Raw genomic sequence first — 21,000 nt, forward strand, 5'->3', positions numbered from 1 at the left:
CTTCATGGTTAAGCGTGTAAAAAAATATACATTTCCTATTCAATTTTCCATAGGAAAATTTGCTCTCCACTACAACAAAATCCACTGAAACAGATTTACACTAATCTTGTCATGAAAGCAGGACGTCACTCAGATTGCGTGCTTTTTTGATTTGGTGGAAATTCATTCCGTAATATTAAAATGTAGAGATATCCTTGCCTTTTGTGAGATATGTTTGCAATTCTCAAAAGTGGTAAGTTGCTAACAAATACGCCATCTTTTGACAAATCATCATTACATTTGACAGACATTTCCCTCTCTTTAAAAGGAAGATATGGACCCTTTTACCTTTCCATCGGGCAGGGGCCTGAGTTGTGGTTCGCATAGGTACCATACATGGAAAAATGTTAAGCTTTCTTAGGCTTTGGAGTAACATTAGAACAACTATATTGTGTTACATATTATAGGTGTGATTAAAAAAGAAAAACGTACACGTTTGTGTAAGGTTACTCTTTTTCAATATGCACAACATTGTATTTAAATAGTACGTTTATGAGTGCAGAGACTCCACAGTTGGGCGCAAAACTCCAAACATACAAAGATAGGACTGGCCTCTCTTTTTACGTGTGAAGTTCTCTGCCCAAACTTACTATTATATTACAGTTTTGTGAATACTGAACAAGCGGACACTTCCACAAAGGTCTAGGTTTACCTATGTGAATAAGGCCCAAAGTATGTTTATGTAACATGCATAATTCGGGAAAATACATAGAAATATCGATTTTTTTCTCGTAGCGAAATATTTATGAAATATTATAAGGAAAATGTTGTTTTAAACAGTTTTATTGCTTCTGTAAAAAGAAGAGCACAATATTTAATTATGTACTCAGGAATGTAGAATTTGGCAGAAAAACACTCAATGATTTGTTAAAAAACAGGATAGGTCTGTTGAAGAGAGAAATTGTTCAAACTGTTTTCTTCAAAGTAGACTTTACAATAGGCACTCATCGGAATTAGAATGTTACTGTTTATGAAAAGACTATTGATCTAAAAAATTAACAATGGTCAGCGAAGTTCAAATAATTATATTTTGTCGATGCAGCATTTACTGTATAATTATTTATTTCCCACACTTGCCACATAATTTGCAGCACAATCTGCAGATGCCAAGAAAATCTTTTTTGCACCTCTTATCGATATTAATAATTCTACAGATTGTGACGCACAATGGGGGATGAGTTTTCCTTGGAGCATACATTAAATACACCACAGTACAAGTTGGCATTCAATTGCTGCATAAACAGAGCGAACCATGAAAATGGTTACGATTTGCATAGCGGTTTGGGGTCTGTCATTATGATAATAAAACCCACATTTCTCAAACACCAATCAAATAATTTACTTGTGGTGAGAAAAACCCCAAGTAAACATTTAGTATGGTTCTTTACTTCATACTAGAATCTTGGTAGACACCATAAATGGTGAAAACAACCTAGATATTCCATAGTTTCCACTAAGCACTTATGGCCTCTCACACAATGATACAGATGACATCACAAATCACTGGCGACCTCAAATATCGCTTCACCATTTACATCTTCTGTAGTTTATATCCAAGGCCTGGTCACAGGGTACTATTTTCAAATATTGGTTGGTGGGGAGGGTCTATGCAGGCCCTGTGGCCACTCCTTATGTAAGTGGATCAAAGGCCATGCACATCAAGGTTTCTAGCACATGAGGTTGGGTGCGGGACATGGCTGCAGGCCAAATTCCTTTGGGCTGAATTCCGTGTTCAGCAACAATTGGGCCAAATGGTGAGTTTGCCTTTATTTTTTATTTTTTTTTTTTTTTATTTATTATTATATTTATATTGCGCACAGCTACCCGTAATGGGTTTCCCGGCGCCAGGGACAGACTGAAGAAGAAGACAGGTAATTGCTGAGTAAAGAGTACACAGAGCAGTGATCAGTTAAACAACAAAGTTTTCAATTTTTTGCGAAAAATAAGAAGATTAGTCTCCATTTTTAGCGCCAGTGGGAGAGCATTCCACATCTTCGGCCCCAAATGGGCAAATGAGCGGCCACCCATTTTTGCCAAACGAATTCTGGGAACTACAAGATTGGCTTGGTTAGAGGACCTGAGAGAACGACAAGGCTGATAATCCTGAACAAGATTAATAATTTGGCATGTCATCTGTGCATCAGGTTTGAGATAATGAGCAGTGCATTGGGGCAGATACTAATGCCAAAAAAAATCACCATATGAAGGTCTGGTGCAATTGAATTAACAAATGAATTGCATTTTGAACTATGGAATGACTCAAAATAATAGGTGTCCTGTATTCACCAAGCCATTCCCTGAGTGTGTGAGGTATAGGGTCTTCACAGTGCCTGACAATAATCCAGCAACTCACAAGATGGTGTAATAACAAATATTATGGGCTCAGTTACGATCTCGTCCGTAAAGCCTCCGACCTTAGGTCAGAGGCCTTACAACCAAGATCATCGGTTTCAATCCCGACCATTTAATTACAATACAGCCGGTCATAATTGAAACCGGGCAGTCATTCTGGCTGGCTTCTGATGGGCTCCAGGAGCCCGTCTGCCAGTCGGAGGCTGGCCCATAACCCGGATGGAAGGCATTTCTGCCTTCTGAATTACGATGCACGGTTTCCTGCAGGCTCTCCATGCTGGCCTTGCCGACATGGAAACCCTGTCAGAAGCATGTTTGGGGGCCCCTAGCAGGACTTCTTCTGTTTTTGTCCTCCAGTTAGGGGCAGAGGGAGTGCCACAAGTGACCCCTTGTTGATCCATGCACCTTGTGACAGGCACCTTGATGTGCCTGCCACAGGGTGCAAGGATGAACACAGACTCCCTTTACTCTATGGGAGCTTGGTATGCCGCTGGTTTATGGCCATAACATGAGCTCCCATAGAGGAATGGGAGTATGCTGTGGTAAATAAATAAATAATACCCTATTTTTGAATGCATAAATGAATAACAGATAGCTCAATAAATAAGAGTCAAAATTCGAGGTAGTAGGAGTTTTGCAGGTTTATTACAGCATAAAGGACAGGAACAGGACAACCTGCATAGGAATAGGATGGCAGGGCCCAGCAGCGCTGCTGGTGTCAGGATCGGGACAAGGAAAAGGATGACTTTTTTAATAACAGTGCATGAGCATATATACATAACGCAAACACATATCATTACATTGCAATAGGCGTAGCAGTGGGTGGAGCAGAAGGTGTGACGCGTAGCAGTCGCGAAAGATAGGGGTGAAAAGAGGTGTAACAGGGCGTATACATGGACATGTGATGCAAACGTAACAGAATATGTCATGAATGGGGCGGAAACCATGGAGGGGGCTACCTAAGGAGCCGGGACCTCTAACCTGATGGTGCGCGCAAACTAGCAATGACGTATCACTAGGAGAAGCTGGGGGCTATGAACTCTGTGCTAGGAGCAGAGACTGAAGTCTGGAGAGTCAGGGCGACATGTACCTAAGCAGTATCTAGTATCTGATGTTTAGAGAACATGTTGATATAAACTAGAAGTTAGGAGGGGAAAGGCTAACTTGATTCTAAGACTGGACCATGCATTATTCTACATGTAGTGCGTGATCATTAAATGCAGTATTTCTCTAACGTGGAGACGTGAAGGCTAGACAATGACGGAAACTATCGATGCGATTCAGTAGCTTTAGGAATGCAGAGAAGGAGGACTGGACTGATAACTGGAATCATAACATATTCTTGGCAGACTCAGAGGCTGAGCCAGGGTGAGCCGGGCACTGCGAGGCAGGAAGTAAGTGAAGGGTCGAGGATACAGGTGGGGGCTGTATCGCTCCTCAGCGAAGTTTCAGGAGACAGGAGCTGAATCTGATGTCCGGGCCCTTTTGAGGCCTAGAAACGGGGACTTTAAAATGGAATAACGTGCACACTGAGAAACGTGGCAACGTAGCTTTACATAGGCCTGATATACGTAGTATTCACGAGAACTGGAAACTGACATACTAGAGGTGGACACAACTGTAATTGCGTCTTGAATCGAACATGGGGAATGCATATGCATATTTAATCATGCACACATAACATATGATGGATGACGCGTAGGGACACAGAACATGGCAAAATTTACTTTTCCACATTCCCTCCTTGTCACTACGTTTCCATCAGGAAACATCAATATTCATGATACCATCTATCATTTCATACAGTATCATTTGCTCGTCTCGAATTATCCTGGAACGGGATTTAGAACGGGGCTTGGGACTAGGAATACAAGAGGTAGCACAGATGCCGCAAATCGCAGGGCCACATTGTATACAGAGGCAGCAGCTGAATATGATCGCTACTGTAATACCTAGAAAAGACAAGACTTTCCATCCCCAGGCGGAAATTATATTCCAGAACCAACCGGACCATGTCCAGGTGCCTGGATCTTGGTGTATCAGATGGGCAATTTTATGGAGTCTGGTTATAGCTGAATAAACAGACGGCGCGTTATTTGGAATGAAAATGCAGCAACTAGATCCGATGACTCTACAGGCCCCGCCCCTATCGGCCAGTATGACGTCAAGGACGAGACGATTCTGTAAAACGACAAATCTCATAGCAGATTGCTCTTCAGTTAAATTACCTAGAGCAGAGGCAGTCTCATTTACTACAGCTTCAAGGGTTCTGGTTAACCTACGGATTAGCTTACTATTCTGGATAGGTCCTATAAAGAAGAAGAAACCTCTGTTGAAATCTGTATACTGTTCTAGAGCAGTTTCAGTATAATCGACAATTGGGGACTCCCTTCTATGTCTAACGTGTACTAGATGTGTGTTTCTATGATAATCAGGTGGGGCTAGGAAAACAGGTGGCAGTAGGAAGGCAATGTAACAGGTTCCCTCCCAACCGAGGGGCAGACGAACATATGCAGTTTGACCACAAATAAAATAAGAATGACGTGAAGCTTTGAAAATAGATTTCCCACTGTCACTATACTTGACAATAGTAGTACAATCACTATGTCCTACATGTACGGAACCATTATTTCGGACACATAATTCACCTTTGACTGGCAGTACTGAAATAGCAGGTAAGTCTGGAGTAGTATCAGACTGAACATTCAGGACCATGAAATTCGAAGAATAGTTACCTAAATTATACACTTCATTTTCTAGATCTAACCCGGTTCTGTGGGGGAGACCTTGCTTGTCTGGAAAACATGTACTGTTAAGAAAAGACATATCTGTTGAGGATGACGTTAACGTGGACCATGCTCCACACGAACCATTATGTGAGAATGGATAAGGAAAAAGTGGCAGAACTCCCTTCGGTGTCTGGAAAGGGGGGAGTCGACCACACACCCGACAATTAGTGGCATTGCTGGACTGGTGTGAGTAATGTAACATGCGGATGAATGAGTTATTTCGCATAGCGAGGCGGTAAGAGAGTTCATGAGGAGGCAGATCACTAAACGTGTGCTCTACTGTAGCATTAGCAGACTTATTTACATGAAGAACTGGGAGATACAAGAAAAATGCATAACTGGTGCAGGAAATCATAATGCTGAGAAACAATATGAAACATAGAAAAACGATACATCGGATTGAGTTTTGACTAACTCTCTCACTATGGGGGTCTATTTTATACATGTCAGAAACAGTCTAACCGTTTCACCTAGGGGAGGACTTAGACAATCAAACTGACTGACTTATTTTACTAGACCTTAACTTGAATTTATACTCCTGTTGCGGAGTTTTCTCTAACAGGGGAGGGTTTGTAGCAATGTCTTTTGCGGGACAGTCCTTGAGAACAATGCTTTGGCAATCCTTCAAATCCTGGGAAATGTTCTTTAAGACGGGTTTCAGTCCATTAAATTGTTTTACATGAGAAAGGTGTACCCAGCCTTTGCGACCTTCCAACTTCACGGCTGTACGGGTGGTGAGGAGGACCTGTCGGGGCTCTTTCCAGCGAGGCTCCAGCGGACTTGATCTGTCAAAATTCCTCACCAACACCATGGATCCTGGAACGATTTCATGCAGTGCCACCTCGGTATTATCTGGAAATGCGGCGGCAACCTGTGAACGACATGAGTTGAGGGCAGACATCAAGGAAGCTAGGTAATCTGTCAGCATATTACTTGAAACATCGGTAATACTTCGGGGTCTAGGAGTACCCCACATATTTGGGGGGCGGCCGAATACGACCTCATACGGGGACAGACCTGATCTGGAATGTGCGACCATGCGCATATAAAATAAAGCGACTGGCAGAGCTACTAGCCAGTCCACACCTTTCTCTTTACACACTTTGGCAATTCGGATTTTCAGGGTCTGGTTATGTCTCTCTACGAGACCGGCTGCTTCAGGATGGCGTACACAATGGAACTTCCACTGGTACCCCAAGAAAAGGGAAACATGTTTCATCAACTCAGATGAGAATGGCTGGCCGTTGTCAGAATATACGACTCTAGGGAGTCCATAACGGGGGAAGAACTCACGAACCAACTGCTTGGCAGTGGTCGCGGCTGTGTAATCTGGGACTGGATATGCTTCTGTCCACCTGGACAAAGCGCATACAACTACAAGGACATACTTGAAACCTCGACATCGCTCCATCTGAATATAATCCATCTGGAGGACTTCAAAAGGGTGGTCAGGGGGCTGGAATCCACCTTGTTCCACCGGAACACTTTTTCCTGGATTAAACTGACAACATATCATACAGGTACGGACTTTCTGCTTGGCTGCAGCTCGTAAATGCTTGTTGAACCAAATGTTCTGGATACTGTCTAACATAGCTTTTTCTCCTAAATGTGCTGGACTATGTGCGGTATTAATAATGACTTGAACCATAGAGTCGGGGAGAAACCATGTGGCTCTACCCTTTGTTAACCATCCTTGATCTGTCTGGACCCCTCCTTGTTCGGACCATTTCTTGATTTCTTCGGGAGTAGCATGTAACTGGATATCTATGACATCTTGTGTAGGGTCCTTAACTGTCATACATGTAGTCGGATCTGGAGTATGTGTCTGTGTCGGATTAACTTGAATGTCTGGAGTCTGTGCTGTAAGCTTGGCTGTGCGATCTGCTAGATCATTACCTTGGGAAATAATGTCAGTAACTTTCGTATGTGCTTTGCATTTCATGATAGCAATGGATGTCGGTAAATGTATTGCGTCTAACAGAGCTTGAATAAGGAGACCATGCTGAATCTTGGTTCCATGAGAAGTCATGAAACCTCTCTCCTGCCAGAGCACTCCGAAGTCGTGGACGACTCCAAATGCGTAGCGTGAATCTGTGTAAACATTAACTTTCAAGTTCTTGGCGTGTATGCAGGCTTGTGTCAGAGCAACTAGCTCGGCTGCTTGAGCAGACAGGGTGTCAATACGGTGTGTTTCAATAACTTCGGTGTCAGTAGTCACTGCATACGCGGCGACTAGTTCTCCTGTACTAGTTCTCATACATGAACCATCCACATAAAGTGTCAGGTCGGGGTCTGGTAACGGAGTATCTGTCAGATCTTGTCTTGGCTTTGTCGTAATGTTAACTACTTCCACACAGTCATGTGGGTCAGGATTCGAAGTAACTGATGGTAACAGTGTAGCAGGATTAAGGATGTTGCAGCGTCTGATTTCTATGTGTGGCTGGAACAGTGTCAATTCATAACCTGTTAAACGTGCAATTGTCAAGTGCTGAGTTTGTGTTCGGTTTAAAAGAACTTCCACAGAGTGTGGAACTTGTACTGTCAAGGTATGTCCTAAGACTATGGAATCACTTTGTCTGATAGCTAGTGCTGTGGCTGCAACTGACTTGAGGCACGCAGGCAGAGCCTGGGCTACAGGATCTAATGTGCTCGAAAAATAAGCACAGGGCTTGTATTGTCCTGCTTGATCTTGTGTGAGAACATATAATGCTGTACCTTCACGTTCAGTGACGAAAAGTGTAAAAGGCTTACTGTAGTTCGGTGTCGCTAGAACTGGAGCTTGGCATAGGGCTTTCTTTAACTCATTGAAACTAAGTGTATGTTCAGATGTCCAAGGGAGGACAGTCGATACGGCTGCCTCCTGTGTCGTTAACTGTATCAGTGGTTTGGCTAGAAATGCATACTGAGGAATCCATTGTCTGCAGTAAGAAGTGAGGCCGATAAAAGCACGTACCTCCTTCTGGGTCTTGGGCTGAGGAAGACTCGCTATTAACTGGATACGGTCTGGTGTCAACTGCCTACCCCTCTTGGACAGCAAGTGTCCTAAGTAGACCACTTGCTGGACACAGAATTGAAGCTTAGAAGGGGACACCTTGTGCCCCATCTCGGCTAGGAAATACAAGACTGTAAGGGATGCTTGCTCGCAAGCACGTTCAGAACGGGCTGTGATCAGTAGATCATCGACATACTGGAGCAGGGCAGTGTCAGTTGGCATGTGAATGTTGTCTAGTTGTCTCTTGAGTGCTTGACTGTAAATACTAGGACTTTCTGTGAAACCTTGAGGAGCGCGTGTGAACATATAGCTCCTTCCATTTAAACAAAATCCGAAAAGGAACTGGCTGTCTGGATGAATAGGAACACTGAAAAATGCGTTCTTGAGGTCTATGACAGTGAAGAACGTGGCTTCGGAATCAATGGCCGTTAATAGGGAAGAGATGTCTGGGACAACTGGGTACTGCGGAATAATACATTTATTAAGCTCTCGTAGGTCAATCACTAATCGATATACTGGGGGTGCATTTGGATCAGTACGTTTCATGACTGGAATGATCGGAGAATTACATACATTGGAGTCAGTTTCTACAACCACTCCTTGAGCCATGAGCTCGTCAATAATTTTGGATAAGGCTGCTACAGCCTCAGGTGGCAATCTGTACTGTCTGATTCGTGGTAACACTACACCTGGCTTGAGAGTCACACGATAGGGTGTAATTTGCATGTAACCTACATCAGTTGGACCTTGCGCCCATAGATGCTGTGGAACATTAGACAGTCTTGAATCAAAATCTCGTAATACATAGTGACCCTTAAAGTCACGTAGGAACAATCGTATTCCCTCTGGGGAACAGCATATAACTGCACCTAACTCTTTCAGTGTTTTAATGCCTAATAGATTTTCTGGACATGACTTAGTAAGTAACAGATCAGTAGTGCGGGACAATGGACCTACTTCTAGAGTAACTGGCTTTGATATTTCATTTACAATGGGTTTTCCTGAAAATCCAAGGGAAACATTTCTTGAGCCTGAGAGCGGAGCCCCTGGAACTTCGGCGTGACTAATTGTGGTCCTACTTGCCCCTGTATCAATCAAAAACTTTCTGTCTTTCCCTAATACTTGACTGTGAACATAGGGACCTTCTTGATCTACAGGTATCTCGATGAGAGGCAAGCCTACCTCCCTCTCTAGGCTGTTTCATGAATACTGCTGGTACTCTGGATACTCAGACTGTGCATACTGGTACATCTGCTGTGTAACGTGCTGTGTTGCAGCAATAGGCTGCGGTGCGGTAACTGTCTGTGGTGCATTCTGTGGCTGAGGAATCTGTGAAACTTGTTCTTGTCTAGGCGGACGTGGTCTTTCTTTAGTCTTACCAGTAGCTATGTTGTGTTTCAGAACTGCACACTCATTTATAAAATGACCTGGCTGTTTACAATAATTGCAATTCCCTTTAACGGGAGCTGCAGGATGACTGGCTTGATTCGGACCCCTCTTCTGACTGTCTTGAGGAACAGATTGTGCAACTAGTACTTTCATTTTCGTGTCTTTCATACGTTTTCTCTCGTGTTCTTGTTCTTCCCTGATTCTATTCTGGTGGTATTGAAGCATCTGCAACATCTGGGACGGGGTATTAGCTTGCCAGGTACTTTCGACTTTCAAAACTCGATTTTTAATTTGTGGGCTTGAATTCTCGACTAATTTAGTAACAAAAAGGTGAGGGTATGACTCACTACTTGTCTTGAGGCCACTGTTGATGCTAAAACATTTTTCAAATCTAGAATAAAAATCACTAATATCTTCGTCTTGTTTCTGTTTACAGGCTGAGATTGCATCCCAGTCTTCTTTTCTAGTTGTCAATAATCTGGGTAAAACTTGTATTAATAATTCCGGTAATTCTTTACATTTATCTCCAAGACCGGTACCTGGTACTCGTGCCTTATCTTCAGCTTCTAGAACTGCCCAATCGATCTTTTTCTCCCCCACCTCCCATTCTTTTTCCTTGAGCTTTTCATACACCCCTGCGGGCAGCAGAACCTTTAACATTTTAATTATATCTGGATACCTGTATTCTCCCATACGGAGCATGTCTTTTAATTCTCTATGGAACCCTGCTGGATCTTTGTCATGACAGGGAATTAATTTCTTCATCTCGAGGAGTTCCATCTTTGTAATCGGAGTGTAAACAAACACTCGTTCTAGTTCGCCACCCGTTCCTCTGACTGGGTGGACTTCTCGTAACGGATTCTGTCTCTCCATGTAAAATGGTTTACCTTCTGGGGGTGAGGCAGGAACAAAATGCGGATTCAAAAACGTTCTATATTTGTGACGCTGTTCTAGAATGACACTAATTAAATCGGTACCTAGACCTTTCCATCTATACTGGAGTAACTCGTTCAGGACATCATGTAACGGGCCTGGATCGGAGTGCTGACCCTCATACAATGTAATGAGGTGCTGAATCATATACATACCCGCCAGTCGTTGTTCGGCTGGGGGCATTTTCAGAAACATCTGTGCCACTATTTCGTCTGGAAAAGTGGTAGAATCAGTAATCCATCGGACTGCTGATCGGGCTAGTTCTTGTTCATGCATGGTACTTAACTCACTGTAACCGATTCGTGATTTCAGAATGTGATCGGTAGCTTGGAATACTTGTTCTAGAGAACCTTGTTCTGGTGCTGGAGAATGAAAAATAGACTTGTGTTCTAGGCGTAAATGGCGATCTGGAAATCTAGATTTTCCTACATACGCTATTCTGGCGGGATTCTCGTCCTCTACCTCTTCAGTATCAGAGTTACTTTCTTTCTCGCTTACTTGTGCTGCTTTACGCTGTTCGTGTAATTTTATTATTTCTTTACGGATTTTCTTGTACATACTCTCCATAGCACCGACGGTCTTGTGCTTACCCTCGGCTATATTATCACTCCACCTTGTCAGGGTTCTCATTTCAGCCGGATCTTTAGACGGGTAATCTTGTTCTCTTATTAGACAATTGATCAGAAACTTTAATATCATGAGCTGGATCTCGGCTTTCCTTTGAGACATGGCCTCGCTAATACTTTCTGGATCATCCCCTGTACGGATGAAACGATATATTCTGTCTAGATCTTCTTTCATATTCGGTAAGGTGACTAGATACTCGGCCACCTTTCTTACGCGGAATGAATATAAAACCATATTATCCTCGCCTGGGACTGGATCATAGCCGCATTCGGCAAGGGATTTTCTTATTTCTGCTACAGTCTGATGTCTGGGCGTACGCTGGGACGCTTGTGCATGTAATTCGGCTGTCGTTAAACGCTTGTGTGGCGGCGGGGTTTGAGGAGTACCTCCCCCTGCGGCCCCTAAACTAGAGTTGTCTACTGAGGCTCTTCGTCCTGGCAGAGTGGGAAATGGAAATGTAGGCTGGACTTGTATGGCGGGCTGGACCGGGGGTACCGTAACAGGTACTCCGGTGTCTGGAGGAGCGGGAAGTGCCTGATTTACAGGGACTGGCGGAGCGCGAACAGGATTTGCATATTCTGGGACTGTGTCGTCCAAATAGGACGAAATAAAAATATCAGCTGCGGTCTGTTTGTGACGTAGCTTGGTCGGAACTAATGGTGGCGGGAAATTACTGGATGCCTCTGGGGTCGCTTTTGGCAAGCCCTCGGCAAGGAGAGGATACATACCCCTAATAAGGACATGCCTCTGTCTGTCTGACTGTTCGGCTTTGACTTGTTCACCTATCTCGATTAGTTCTTTTTCTTGTGCTCGTTCTAAGGATTCTCTACTTAATTCTGACTTTCTGATTTCCTTTTCAGTTCTTTTATGAGCTTCTTTGCGCCATAACTCGATGGCATCTTTCTGTGACTGTCTGGCTTTCTTTTTCCATAATGCTTCTTCTACTCGCATGATGCATTCGGCATCCCATGTACCCGATACGGGCCATCTATACTTTTCTTCTAACTGTTTGGTATACTCTACCCATAAATCTAGATACAATATGGCGCTTATGCCATGCTTCTGATACATAAAATGACCTGGACTGTCCCTAGGCGGAACTGGAACTGCTGCTTCCAGCAGACCCTTTCTGGTTTTTAACTGACGTAATTTCGAAAAGAGCGGCATGACTGAACTATAATCTAGACACAATATAATACACAATAAACACGATACTTATTCCCCATTCATACCACGACATTAAAATACATGAAGAACATTTAAAAATAACAGTTCGAACAGAATACTACCTGGAATACGGAACACAGAATACATGAATTTTCTCGAGAACAGAACTGACTAGAACAGGAACTAGATGCACTGCTGAAACAGTACGAAACTTACCGGTCTCATAAAGAGACACGTCAGGACCCGCATCCACCGAAGTGGACACTTCGTTTGTGGGTCTGTGTACCACCAACCCACGGGCCAGAGTCAATTAGATTGACCCTGTCTAGATACCACCCCAGTAACGGTACTCACCGGGCAGCAAGAACGGAAGGCCTCGGACTGGACTGGACTGCTACGACGACGGACGACGAACTTCGGACTTCAGTTACGGGTGGGCCTCCGGATACCTCGGACCTTGGACTCTTGGCTTGGGCTCTGGTCGGGACTCGCCGCGTTCCTCCACCGTCTCGTTGGATGCTGGACCGCCTCCTCCGTCTCCTCCGTGGGCCTGAGGGATACTTGAAGCAGAAATATCTGCCGGTGCGCAGAAGAGTTCCGTCACGACTGCAGAGGGTCAGGGGGTCGGCGTGGCTTCACCGACGCGTGGGGAAAGGGCAAGTACCTGTTCGGGCGCCATTATGTGGTAAATAAATAAATAATACCCTATTTTTGAATGCATAAATGAATAACAGATAGCTCAATAAATAAGAGTCAAAATTCGAGGTAGTAGGAGTTTTGCAGGTTTATTACAGCATAAAGGACAGGAACAGGACAACCTGCATAGGAATAGGATGGCAGGGCCCAGCAGCGCTGCTGGTGTCAGGATCGGGACAAGGAAAAGGATGACTTTTTTAATAACAGTGCATGAGCATATATACATAACGCAAACACATATCATTACATTGCAATAGGCGTAGCAGTGGGTGGAGCAGAAGGTGTGACGCGTAGCAGTCGCGAAAGATAGGGGTGAAAAGAGGTGTAACAGGGCGTATACATGGACATGTGATGCAAACGTAACAGAATATGTCATGAATGGGGCGGAAACCATGGAGGGGGCTACCTAAGGAGCCGGGACCTCTAACCTGATGGTGCGCGCAAACTAGCAATGACGTATCACTAGGAGAAGCTGGGGGCTATGAACTCTGTGCTAGGAGCAGAGACTGAAGTCTGGAGAGTCAGGGCGACATGTACCTAAGCAGTATCTAGTATCTGATGTTTAGAGAACATGTTGATATAAACTAGAAGTTAGGAGGGGAAAGGCTAACTTGATTCTAAGACTGGACCATGCATTATTCTACATGTAGTGTGTGATCATTAAATGCAGTATTTCTCTAACGTGGAGACGTGAAGGCTAGACAATGACGGAAACTATCGATGCGATTCAGTAGCTTTAGGAATGCAGAGAAGGAGGACTGGACTGATAACTGGAATCATAACATATTCTTGGCAGACTCAGAGGCTGAGCCAGGGTGAGCCGGGCACTGCGAGGCAGGAAGTAAGTGAAGGGTCGAGGATACAGGTGGGGGCTGTATCGCTCCTCAGCGAAGTTTCAGGAGACAGGAGCTGAATCTGATGTCCGGGCCCTTTTGAGGCCTAGAAACGGGGACTTTAAAATGGAATAACGTGCACACTGAGAAACGTGGCAACGTAGCTTTACATAGGCCTGATATACGTAGTATTCACGAGAACTGGAAACTGACATACTAGAGGTGGACACAACTGTAATTGCGTCTTGAATCGAACATGGGGAATGCATATGCATATTTAATCATGCACACATAACATATGATGGATGACGCGTAGGGACACAGAACATGGCAAAATTTACTTTTCCACAATGCGACTGCACTATGTGTGTTCGCATTGTGATTAGGCCATTAGGACCACTGACTGGAGGTCAGTCGGTCCCATTTCTGTAACGGTGTCAGGCCCAAGTCCACCAGACATCAAAATAAGCCCATATGCGTTTCCTCATCTAGCAAACCTACCATATCCCATATATAGTACCTCTGTAAAGAATAATTGCAGCATTGAGATACCCCAGCACAAATATCATCTTGGGTCTGCCTATTGGCAGGATATTTTGCAAGCTTATGTATGCCATCAGCACCCCATCTGAGTCAGGCAGAATATTTTATCTAGATTAATATTAAAGGTGCTTGGTCAGGGAAGGGGATTGGTATATTTCTAAAGGATGTGCAAAATTCTCCCAGTTTTGTCATTAAATATATGGACTTCTGTAGAACTAGAAACTCCTCCAGCAAACTGTGGATATTTTGTTGCTTTGTACTCCAGACTTACTAAGATTGAACTGTCACCTTCATCTTAAAATGTTGAATGTTTGTAGATCTTGAGTTACAAACACCTTGTGCTTGATAAATCTGTATCAGTACAGAAATTCAAATATCATAAATTAGTAGCAACATGAGTCACATCTTCAGAGAATGGGTCACTTGTATAGTTACTTATATGTGAAATTTGCAAAATGTGTGATTTTCAAAGGCAAGTGTCAGACACCATGCTTTGAAAGCAACACAGAAATAGCCTTGGAAGATATACTTTGTTGAATTTGTCTTTCTGTTGCAAATTTCAGAAGACAGGATTTTCTGCTCTTCATCATTGATGATTTCAGGATCCCATAGGTATTAAGGTGACTGTTGACTATGTTATATTGAGCTGCTGTGATGCAGGTGGGCAGTCCCTCTCACATGCGGGAGACTTCACCAGCTGCTTTACCGGATCGGATGACCAGCGGCCACACAACTAATACTGGCTTACAGCCACAACTCTATGAATAGGGTTTTCGTAATAACCAGTAGCTGCATATTCTAAATATTCACCTGCCACACAGAATATAGAATCTGCTTCATGAGAAAACTTTAATTAAATGGAACTCCAGTCTCTGGTACTTATGAGGCCATCTATTTACCTTCAGGACAGAAGTACAACCGGCAATAAGGACCTCAAGCATAGGAATTTAGCCCAGAAGAAGTTGCTGTGTATTTCATGGTATCGACGAAACACATGTTGGCTAGACTAAGACTCTGTACGAAGGAACGCACAACAAGGGCTATAACTCCTGGAACCACACAGAGCAGTGGATGAATAGTGTTTCTTTCTTTCCTACACTCACCACTGTACTAACTTAAGTCTATGTACTACTAGCATGTGCAGGGCCCTTTGAGTTCATTGTCTGTTGTTTACCACAATCTAGGGAGAGGGGCGGTTCTCCCTAGCATTTTGCCCCGCATTTACACCTAAGTCTACTCAATAATATTTGTGTACTGCCTTAGAGCTCAATCACCCCACTAGAACAACCACCAGGTGTGCTGTTTCTACAGTTTATGGATGTAGAGTGGGCTTAAGTAAAGTCGAGTGTCGTACAATGTAGTGTTTTTAAGCACAATTGCATAAAGTAGACTGGTTTATAGTGGAGTGCTGTACAGTTCAGTGATGCAGAGTGGAATAGTACAGTGGTGTACAGTGTAATAGGGTACGGTGCAAGAGCGAATACTGGAGTAGCCTAACGTGTATTGACATACAGTGGAGAAGGGCACAATTAAATGTCATAATGTAGAGTTTAATAAGTCTTGAGATGTACATTGCAGTGGCATATAGTGGAGTAGCATACAGTAGAGTGTAATACAATTCAGTAGGGCTAACTATAGAAGCATAGGATCTAGTGACGTACACTGTAGTGTCATGTAATAGAGTGGCACATAATGTATTTTTCTAAAGTGAAATGCCATACAGTACATTTGTTGGAAATGGCTGTTTTTGCAGGGTTATCCCCAAATGTGTTGCTTCTTCCTCCTTTGTTTTTCCTGACCTGTGGTTGTTGGCTACAGGACCCTTGGCACTTTATCACTGCTGATCAGTGCTACAGTGCAAATGCTCTCTGTGTAAATTGTTATTGTAATTGGTTATCCACGATTGGCATATTTGTTTTACCAGTAGGTCCCTAGTAAAGTGCACTGAGTGTGCCAGGGCTGGTAATTCAAATGCTACTAGTGGGCTTGCAGCACTGATTGTGCCACCCACATGAGTAGCGCTGAAAAGAGGTCCCAGGCCTGCCACCGCAGTGCCTGTGCTCAGTTTGTTAACTGCCATGTTGTCCTGACCAAGTGTACACACTTGCCAGGCCTCACCCTTCCCTTTTCTTACACATTGGACACCTCTATGGTAGGCCCAAGGAACCCCCTGGGCAGGGTGCAGTGTATGTGAAAGGTAGGGATTGGTCTAGTGTGGGCAACATGTCCTGATAGTGAAATACTAGCAATTTTGTTTTTCACTATTGAAAGGCTAGCTTGCCCATAGGATAGAATAGGGAATTATGTGTAACATGTGTATCTGCATATCTTCCCATAGCAGCAAGATAGAAATTGGGAATCTGGTATCCCTGAACTCAGAATTTCATAACACATCTTTTAGGGAGGATTGTTCTTAAATGCAGTGTTTGGAAATAGCACTCTGTGTTCCTCTGCCTGTTTGTGAATTGACTGTCTGGTTTGTGAGTGACAGGGGCTGGGGTTGCTCCAGGAGGCTGGTTGAGTCAGCACCAGGCTGAATAGACCTATCTGCATGTAGAAATTTTTTTAGGAATAGCACCTGGGTCTGAATAGGACTGTGCCCGCCTTCCATAATGCTGGCTCCACCTCCTGCGGTGTGTCTGATAGCCCTGGCCCACACTTACAAAGGAAGAAGACGTACACTGGCAGAGTGCACACAGAACTGGTTTGACTGGGTCCAGGACCCCTCACACATGAAGAACAAAGACTTTTGGGGTATAAATATCTGAGCTGAAACCACTAAACTTTAGACTAGGAAACTTCGTGATCAAGGAGGAATCCCTGCCAATGAAGAACAGCTGAAGAAGACTGAGGAAAAGTGTTGGCATTGCTGTGTGTCTGGGGGCTGACCCGCAGTTGCTGTTGTTGCTGAGGAAGAAGACCAAGGGACTTTCTGTTGCGTGCTGTGTCCCGCTACTTGAAGAGGAGCTGTGCTTTGCCCCCTCTGAAGTATAACTGTCTCCAAGGGCCTGCGAAGAGCTGGCCTCCTGTTGGAAACTCAGGGATACAAAAGTTTTGCCAAAACTCCTGAAACTCGACCTGCACCGTGCTCTGCTGTCTCTGGGGATAATTGTGTGCCCTCAGGACATTGCTGGTGCCGCTGTGAAACCTGCCTTGCCTGCCCACCTGTCTACTAGGAAGCATCGTGAGCGCTGCAGGTATTGCCACCGCCTGCCCGTGACCTGAGTGAAGCACTGAGGGCCGGTATTTTGTCACCACCGGCCCCCGATTCCCAGAAGTGTTGTGTGCATACTATGAGTTCACCACTCCTACCCGTGCCAACTGCCCGGGGCCGGGTTCGCTGGGAGGAGGAGCGGCGCTCCAGCTGGAGCAGAGTCGGAGGGTTGCCTGGCAACGAAGAAGCATTCCTGAGGCAGCATTGCTGTAGGAGGAACGGCCCTGCAGAGCGTCATCGCCGCGCTGAGACCAGCAAGTGAGAGGCGCCACGAACAACCGACTCTGCCACGGGAGAACAACTGTTGGTGACGAGGCAGGCCCGTAAGACATCCAGCGGGAGGAGCAGAGACGATGAGGCAACCCCCCCAGGTAACCGCCCAGACTCTGGTCCAGAGCTACTGTGTGCAATTACCTGGGCGGGGTGGGAGAGAGGCATTGTCCCGGTCAGTAGAGCCTCCATGCCAGGTCCTTCCCGACGGCCCGTCCCAGCACAGCTGATGTGCTGCGGTACCAGAGCCGCTCTCAGGAGCTGAACTCTTCTCCTCAAACCTGAAAGCAGTAATTTTTGGGATACCAGTATAGCGGGGGCATCTTGTTGTGAAAGCCAGTCAAGTGCAGCATTCTTTCCCACGAGGGCAGCGGGGTGAATTGTCGTCCGTGAAGGACAGCGTTCTTTCTTACAAAGGCAGCATTTCTGAGCTACCAGTACAACCGGGGCAGTGTTGGGAGAAACGCAACATTAAAGGCAGCATTTCTGTAAGAACGCCGTAACTTGCCCAACCTTGTTTCTATTCAAAAAGCTTTTATCCTTGACGCAGTTTCACGAATCTTTGCGAAATTTTCAAAAATAATGGAATACTCAGGTCAGCTCCTGTCTTGAAAATTTTGGGGTGATTCGTCCAGTGTGGGCCGAGAAAAAAGTGGACCCCCAAAACACGTTTTCCCCATGTTTATTTCCATAGAAACTTTAGTTAAAGCTACAGCCGGAACTGATGAACGGAATTACACAACATTTGGCAAAAAGGTAGGTCTAGGTTCAGAAAGAGTGCTCATTTTTAAAATGGTGTAAATCTGTTCAGTAGTTGCTGAGAAATTCAAAAATAAAAACATAGATATCTGTCCACCGAGGAGGATTTATGAATCCTCCCGAGTAAGAGCTTCAGTCTGATTAGCTGTCAACACTCCAAACCAGAATGTGTTGGCAGCCATCTTGTGACTCAGAAAAACTGTGTCACAAGAAATCAGTACAAAAAAGGATAAAAAACACCATGACCCACTAGGCCTCCTCAGGGGGTCCCACGAGAGCTCCCAGGGTATAAAAAAGCATGTAAAAAAAAAATAAGCTAAGATCCGAAGCACAGGTTTTTTATAAGCCGCCAGGTGGGCCAGGTCCCAGGGGCAATACCTAATTATGTAGCGGGGGCCCACAGGGGCCCGTGCAGCCCCCGGGACTGCCACCTCCCCGGGGCTTCATCTAGAATGTGCAGGGGCACTCAACCCTAGGGACCGCCTCCACTATAAATAAATGCATGGGGGGCCCACCCACACTTCCCTGGGGACCACCACATCCCCGGGGCACTAATTATTTAAATACGGGTGTCCGTTGCGGAGCCCCAGGCCCCAGGAACCACCACCTCCACAAGGCTTAAATCAGTTGGGAGTCCCTCTATGTCCCTGGGGACTGGCACCCCCCCACAGCAGTGCCCACCCCTGGGACATTGCTGTTTACTATGGCAGGGCAGGAGCACGGCTCCCGCCCTGCCATAGCAAACATTGCTTTGCTTCTTCGAAGCGAGAGCAAAAAACCTGCTCTCGCTTCCAAGAAGCAAAGCAGAATTGCTTTTCGACAAGGGGAGCTGCATGTTAGCAGCTCCTTCTGCCCAAAAGCAATGCCGGCTCCCGCAGGAGGAGGGGAGCCGGCAGGGACCGCAGGGGCATTGGGGCTCCCCCGTGGTCCCCATCCTGAGGGCCAGCCCCGGGGGATGGGATCCCAGGGGCTAGAAGTGGCCCAGGGACGTTTCATCGGCGGTCTCACAATATGAAAAGACCATTTTGGAGGCCTTGGATCTTCTGGCTCCTGCTAGGTCCTGCTATACAGCCAGGAAAAGACCCTCAGCTCCCTGGTTCTCCGAACAACTAAGGCTCTTTAGACAACAAGTAAGGAGACAAGAGCGCTTATGGCACTCTAGCTGGAATTTTAAGGACAGAGAAGCACATAAGATCTTGCTTAAAAAATATAAACTGGAAGTGATTAAGAACAAACAGGACTACTTTACGGCCCTCACTTCCTCACTTTCGTCTCCTAAAGAGCTTTTCAGAATCGTTGATTCCCTCACTTCTCTCCAGACCCCAGACCCGGTGGTTGCCTCCCAGGGGCTCTGCAACGAAATAGCCTCTTTCTTTCAGTCCAAAATACTGGACATTCACAGTGCTTTGGAATCCCTCAAATCCTCTACCACTATGCCCTCGGTGCCCGCTATTTTGGATTCTAACGGCGCCGTTTCTCCTCGGTCCATGGGTCTTGATTTTTTTCCCCCTCTCTCCTACCACGATCTTGAGATCCTCCTTGCCAAAACCAAATCTGGATCTCCGCTAGATGTATGTCCGCTAAAGATCCTAAAGCAGTGCAGAGAATCCCTCCTTCCCCCTCTGGTTGACATCATGAACAGGGCGATGGAGGAGGGCGTTTTTCCCCAGCAGTGGAAAAATGCTGTGGTAAAACCTCTGCTCAAGAAGTCATCTCTTGACCCTGGGGTTTTAAAAAACTTTCGCCCCATTTCGCTGCTCCCGGCTCCCGCAAAGATGTTAGAAGCCCACCTAAACAAACATCTTGCTTCCTTTGTGGAGAACTCCGGATGCCTGGATCTTTCCCAGCATGGATTCAGGAGGGAACACAGCACCGAGTCTGCCCTCACCATAGTGCTTGATAACATCCGCACGCGGGTTGATGGGGGACAGACCTCCCTCCTGATCCTCCTTGATCTCACGGCTGCTTTCGATACCCTTTCTCCCTCAGTCTTAACATCTCGACTGAGGGATATTGGAGTGCGGGGGGCGGCCCTGGGACTCCTTTCCTCTTTTCTCGATCATAGAGAGCAAAGGGTGATGCTGGGTCAGTTTCTATCTCCATCCTTGTCTGTGCATTGTGGGGTCCCTCAAGGGTCAGCGCTTAGTCCTACCCTTTTTAATATCTATGTGACCCCCCTTGCCAGACTTATTAGATCTTATGGGATGGAGGTAGTCTCCTATGCGGACGACACCCAGATCCTCGTCTCTCTCTCCCAATCAGTTACGTCGACTGCCGCCAACTTTAGATCTTGTATGGAGGCAGTCGGCCAATGGATGATTCACAATTCATTGAAACTGAACGGGGAGAAGACTGAGGTGATGGTGTTTGGAGGAAGGGAGGACATTTGGTCCGCCG

The 21,000-nt window shown here is 45.4% G+C and overlaps 1 protein-coding gene across 3 annotated transcripts in view; it reads left to right on the forward strand.

Moving 5' to 3' along the window:
- GUCY1A1 (guanylate cyclase 1 soluble subunit alpha 1) overlaps positions 1-21,000 on the forward strand; it is a 548,740-nt gene that overhangs the window by 417,098 nt on the left and 110,642 nt on the right. The window lies entirely within an intron of this gene.

This window comes from Lissotriton helveticus, chromosome 2_1, assembly GCF_964261635.1.
Source record: "Lissotriton helveticus chromosome 2_1, aLisHel1.1, whole genome shotgun sequence".
Taxonomy (NCBI): Eukaryota; Metazoa; Chordata; class Amphibia; order Caudata; family Salamandridae; genus Lissotriton; species Lissotriton helveticus.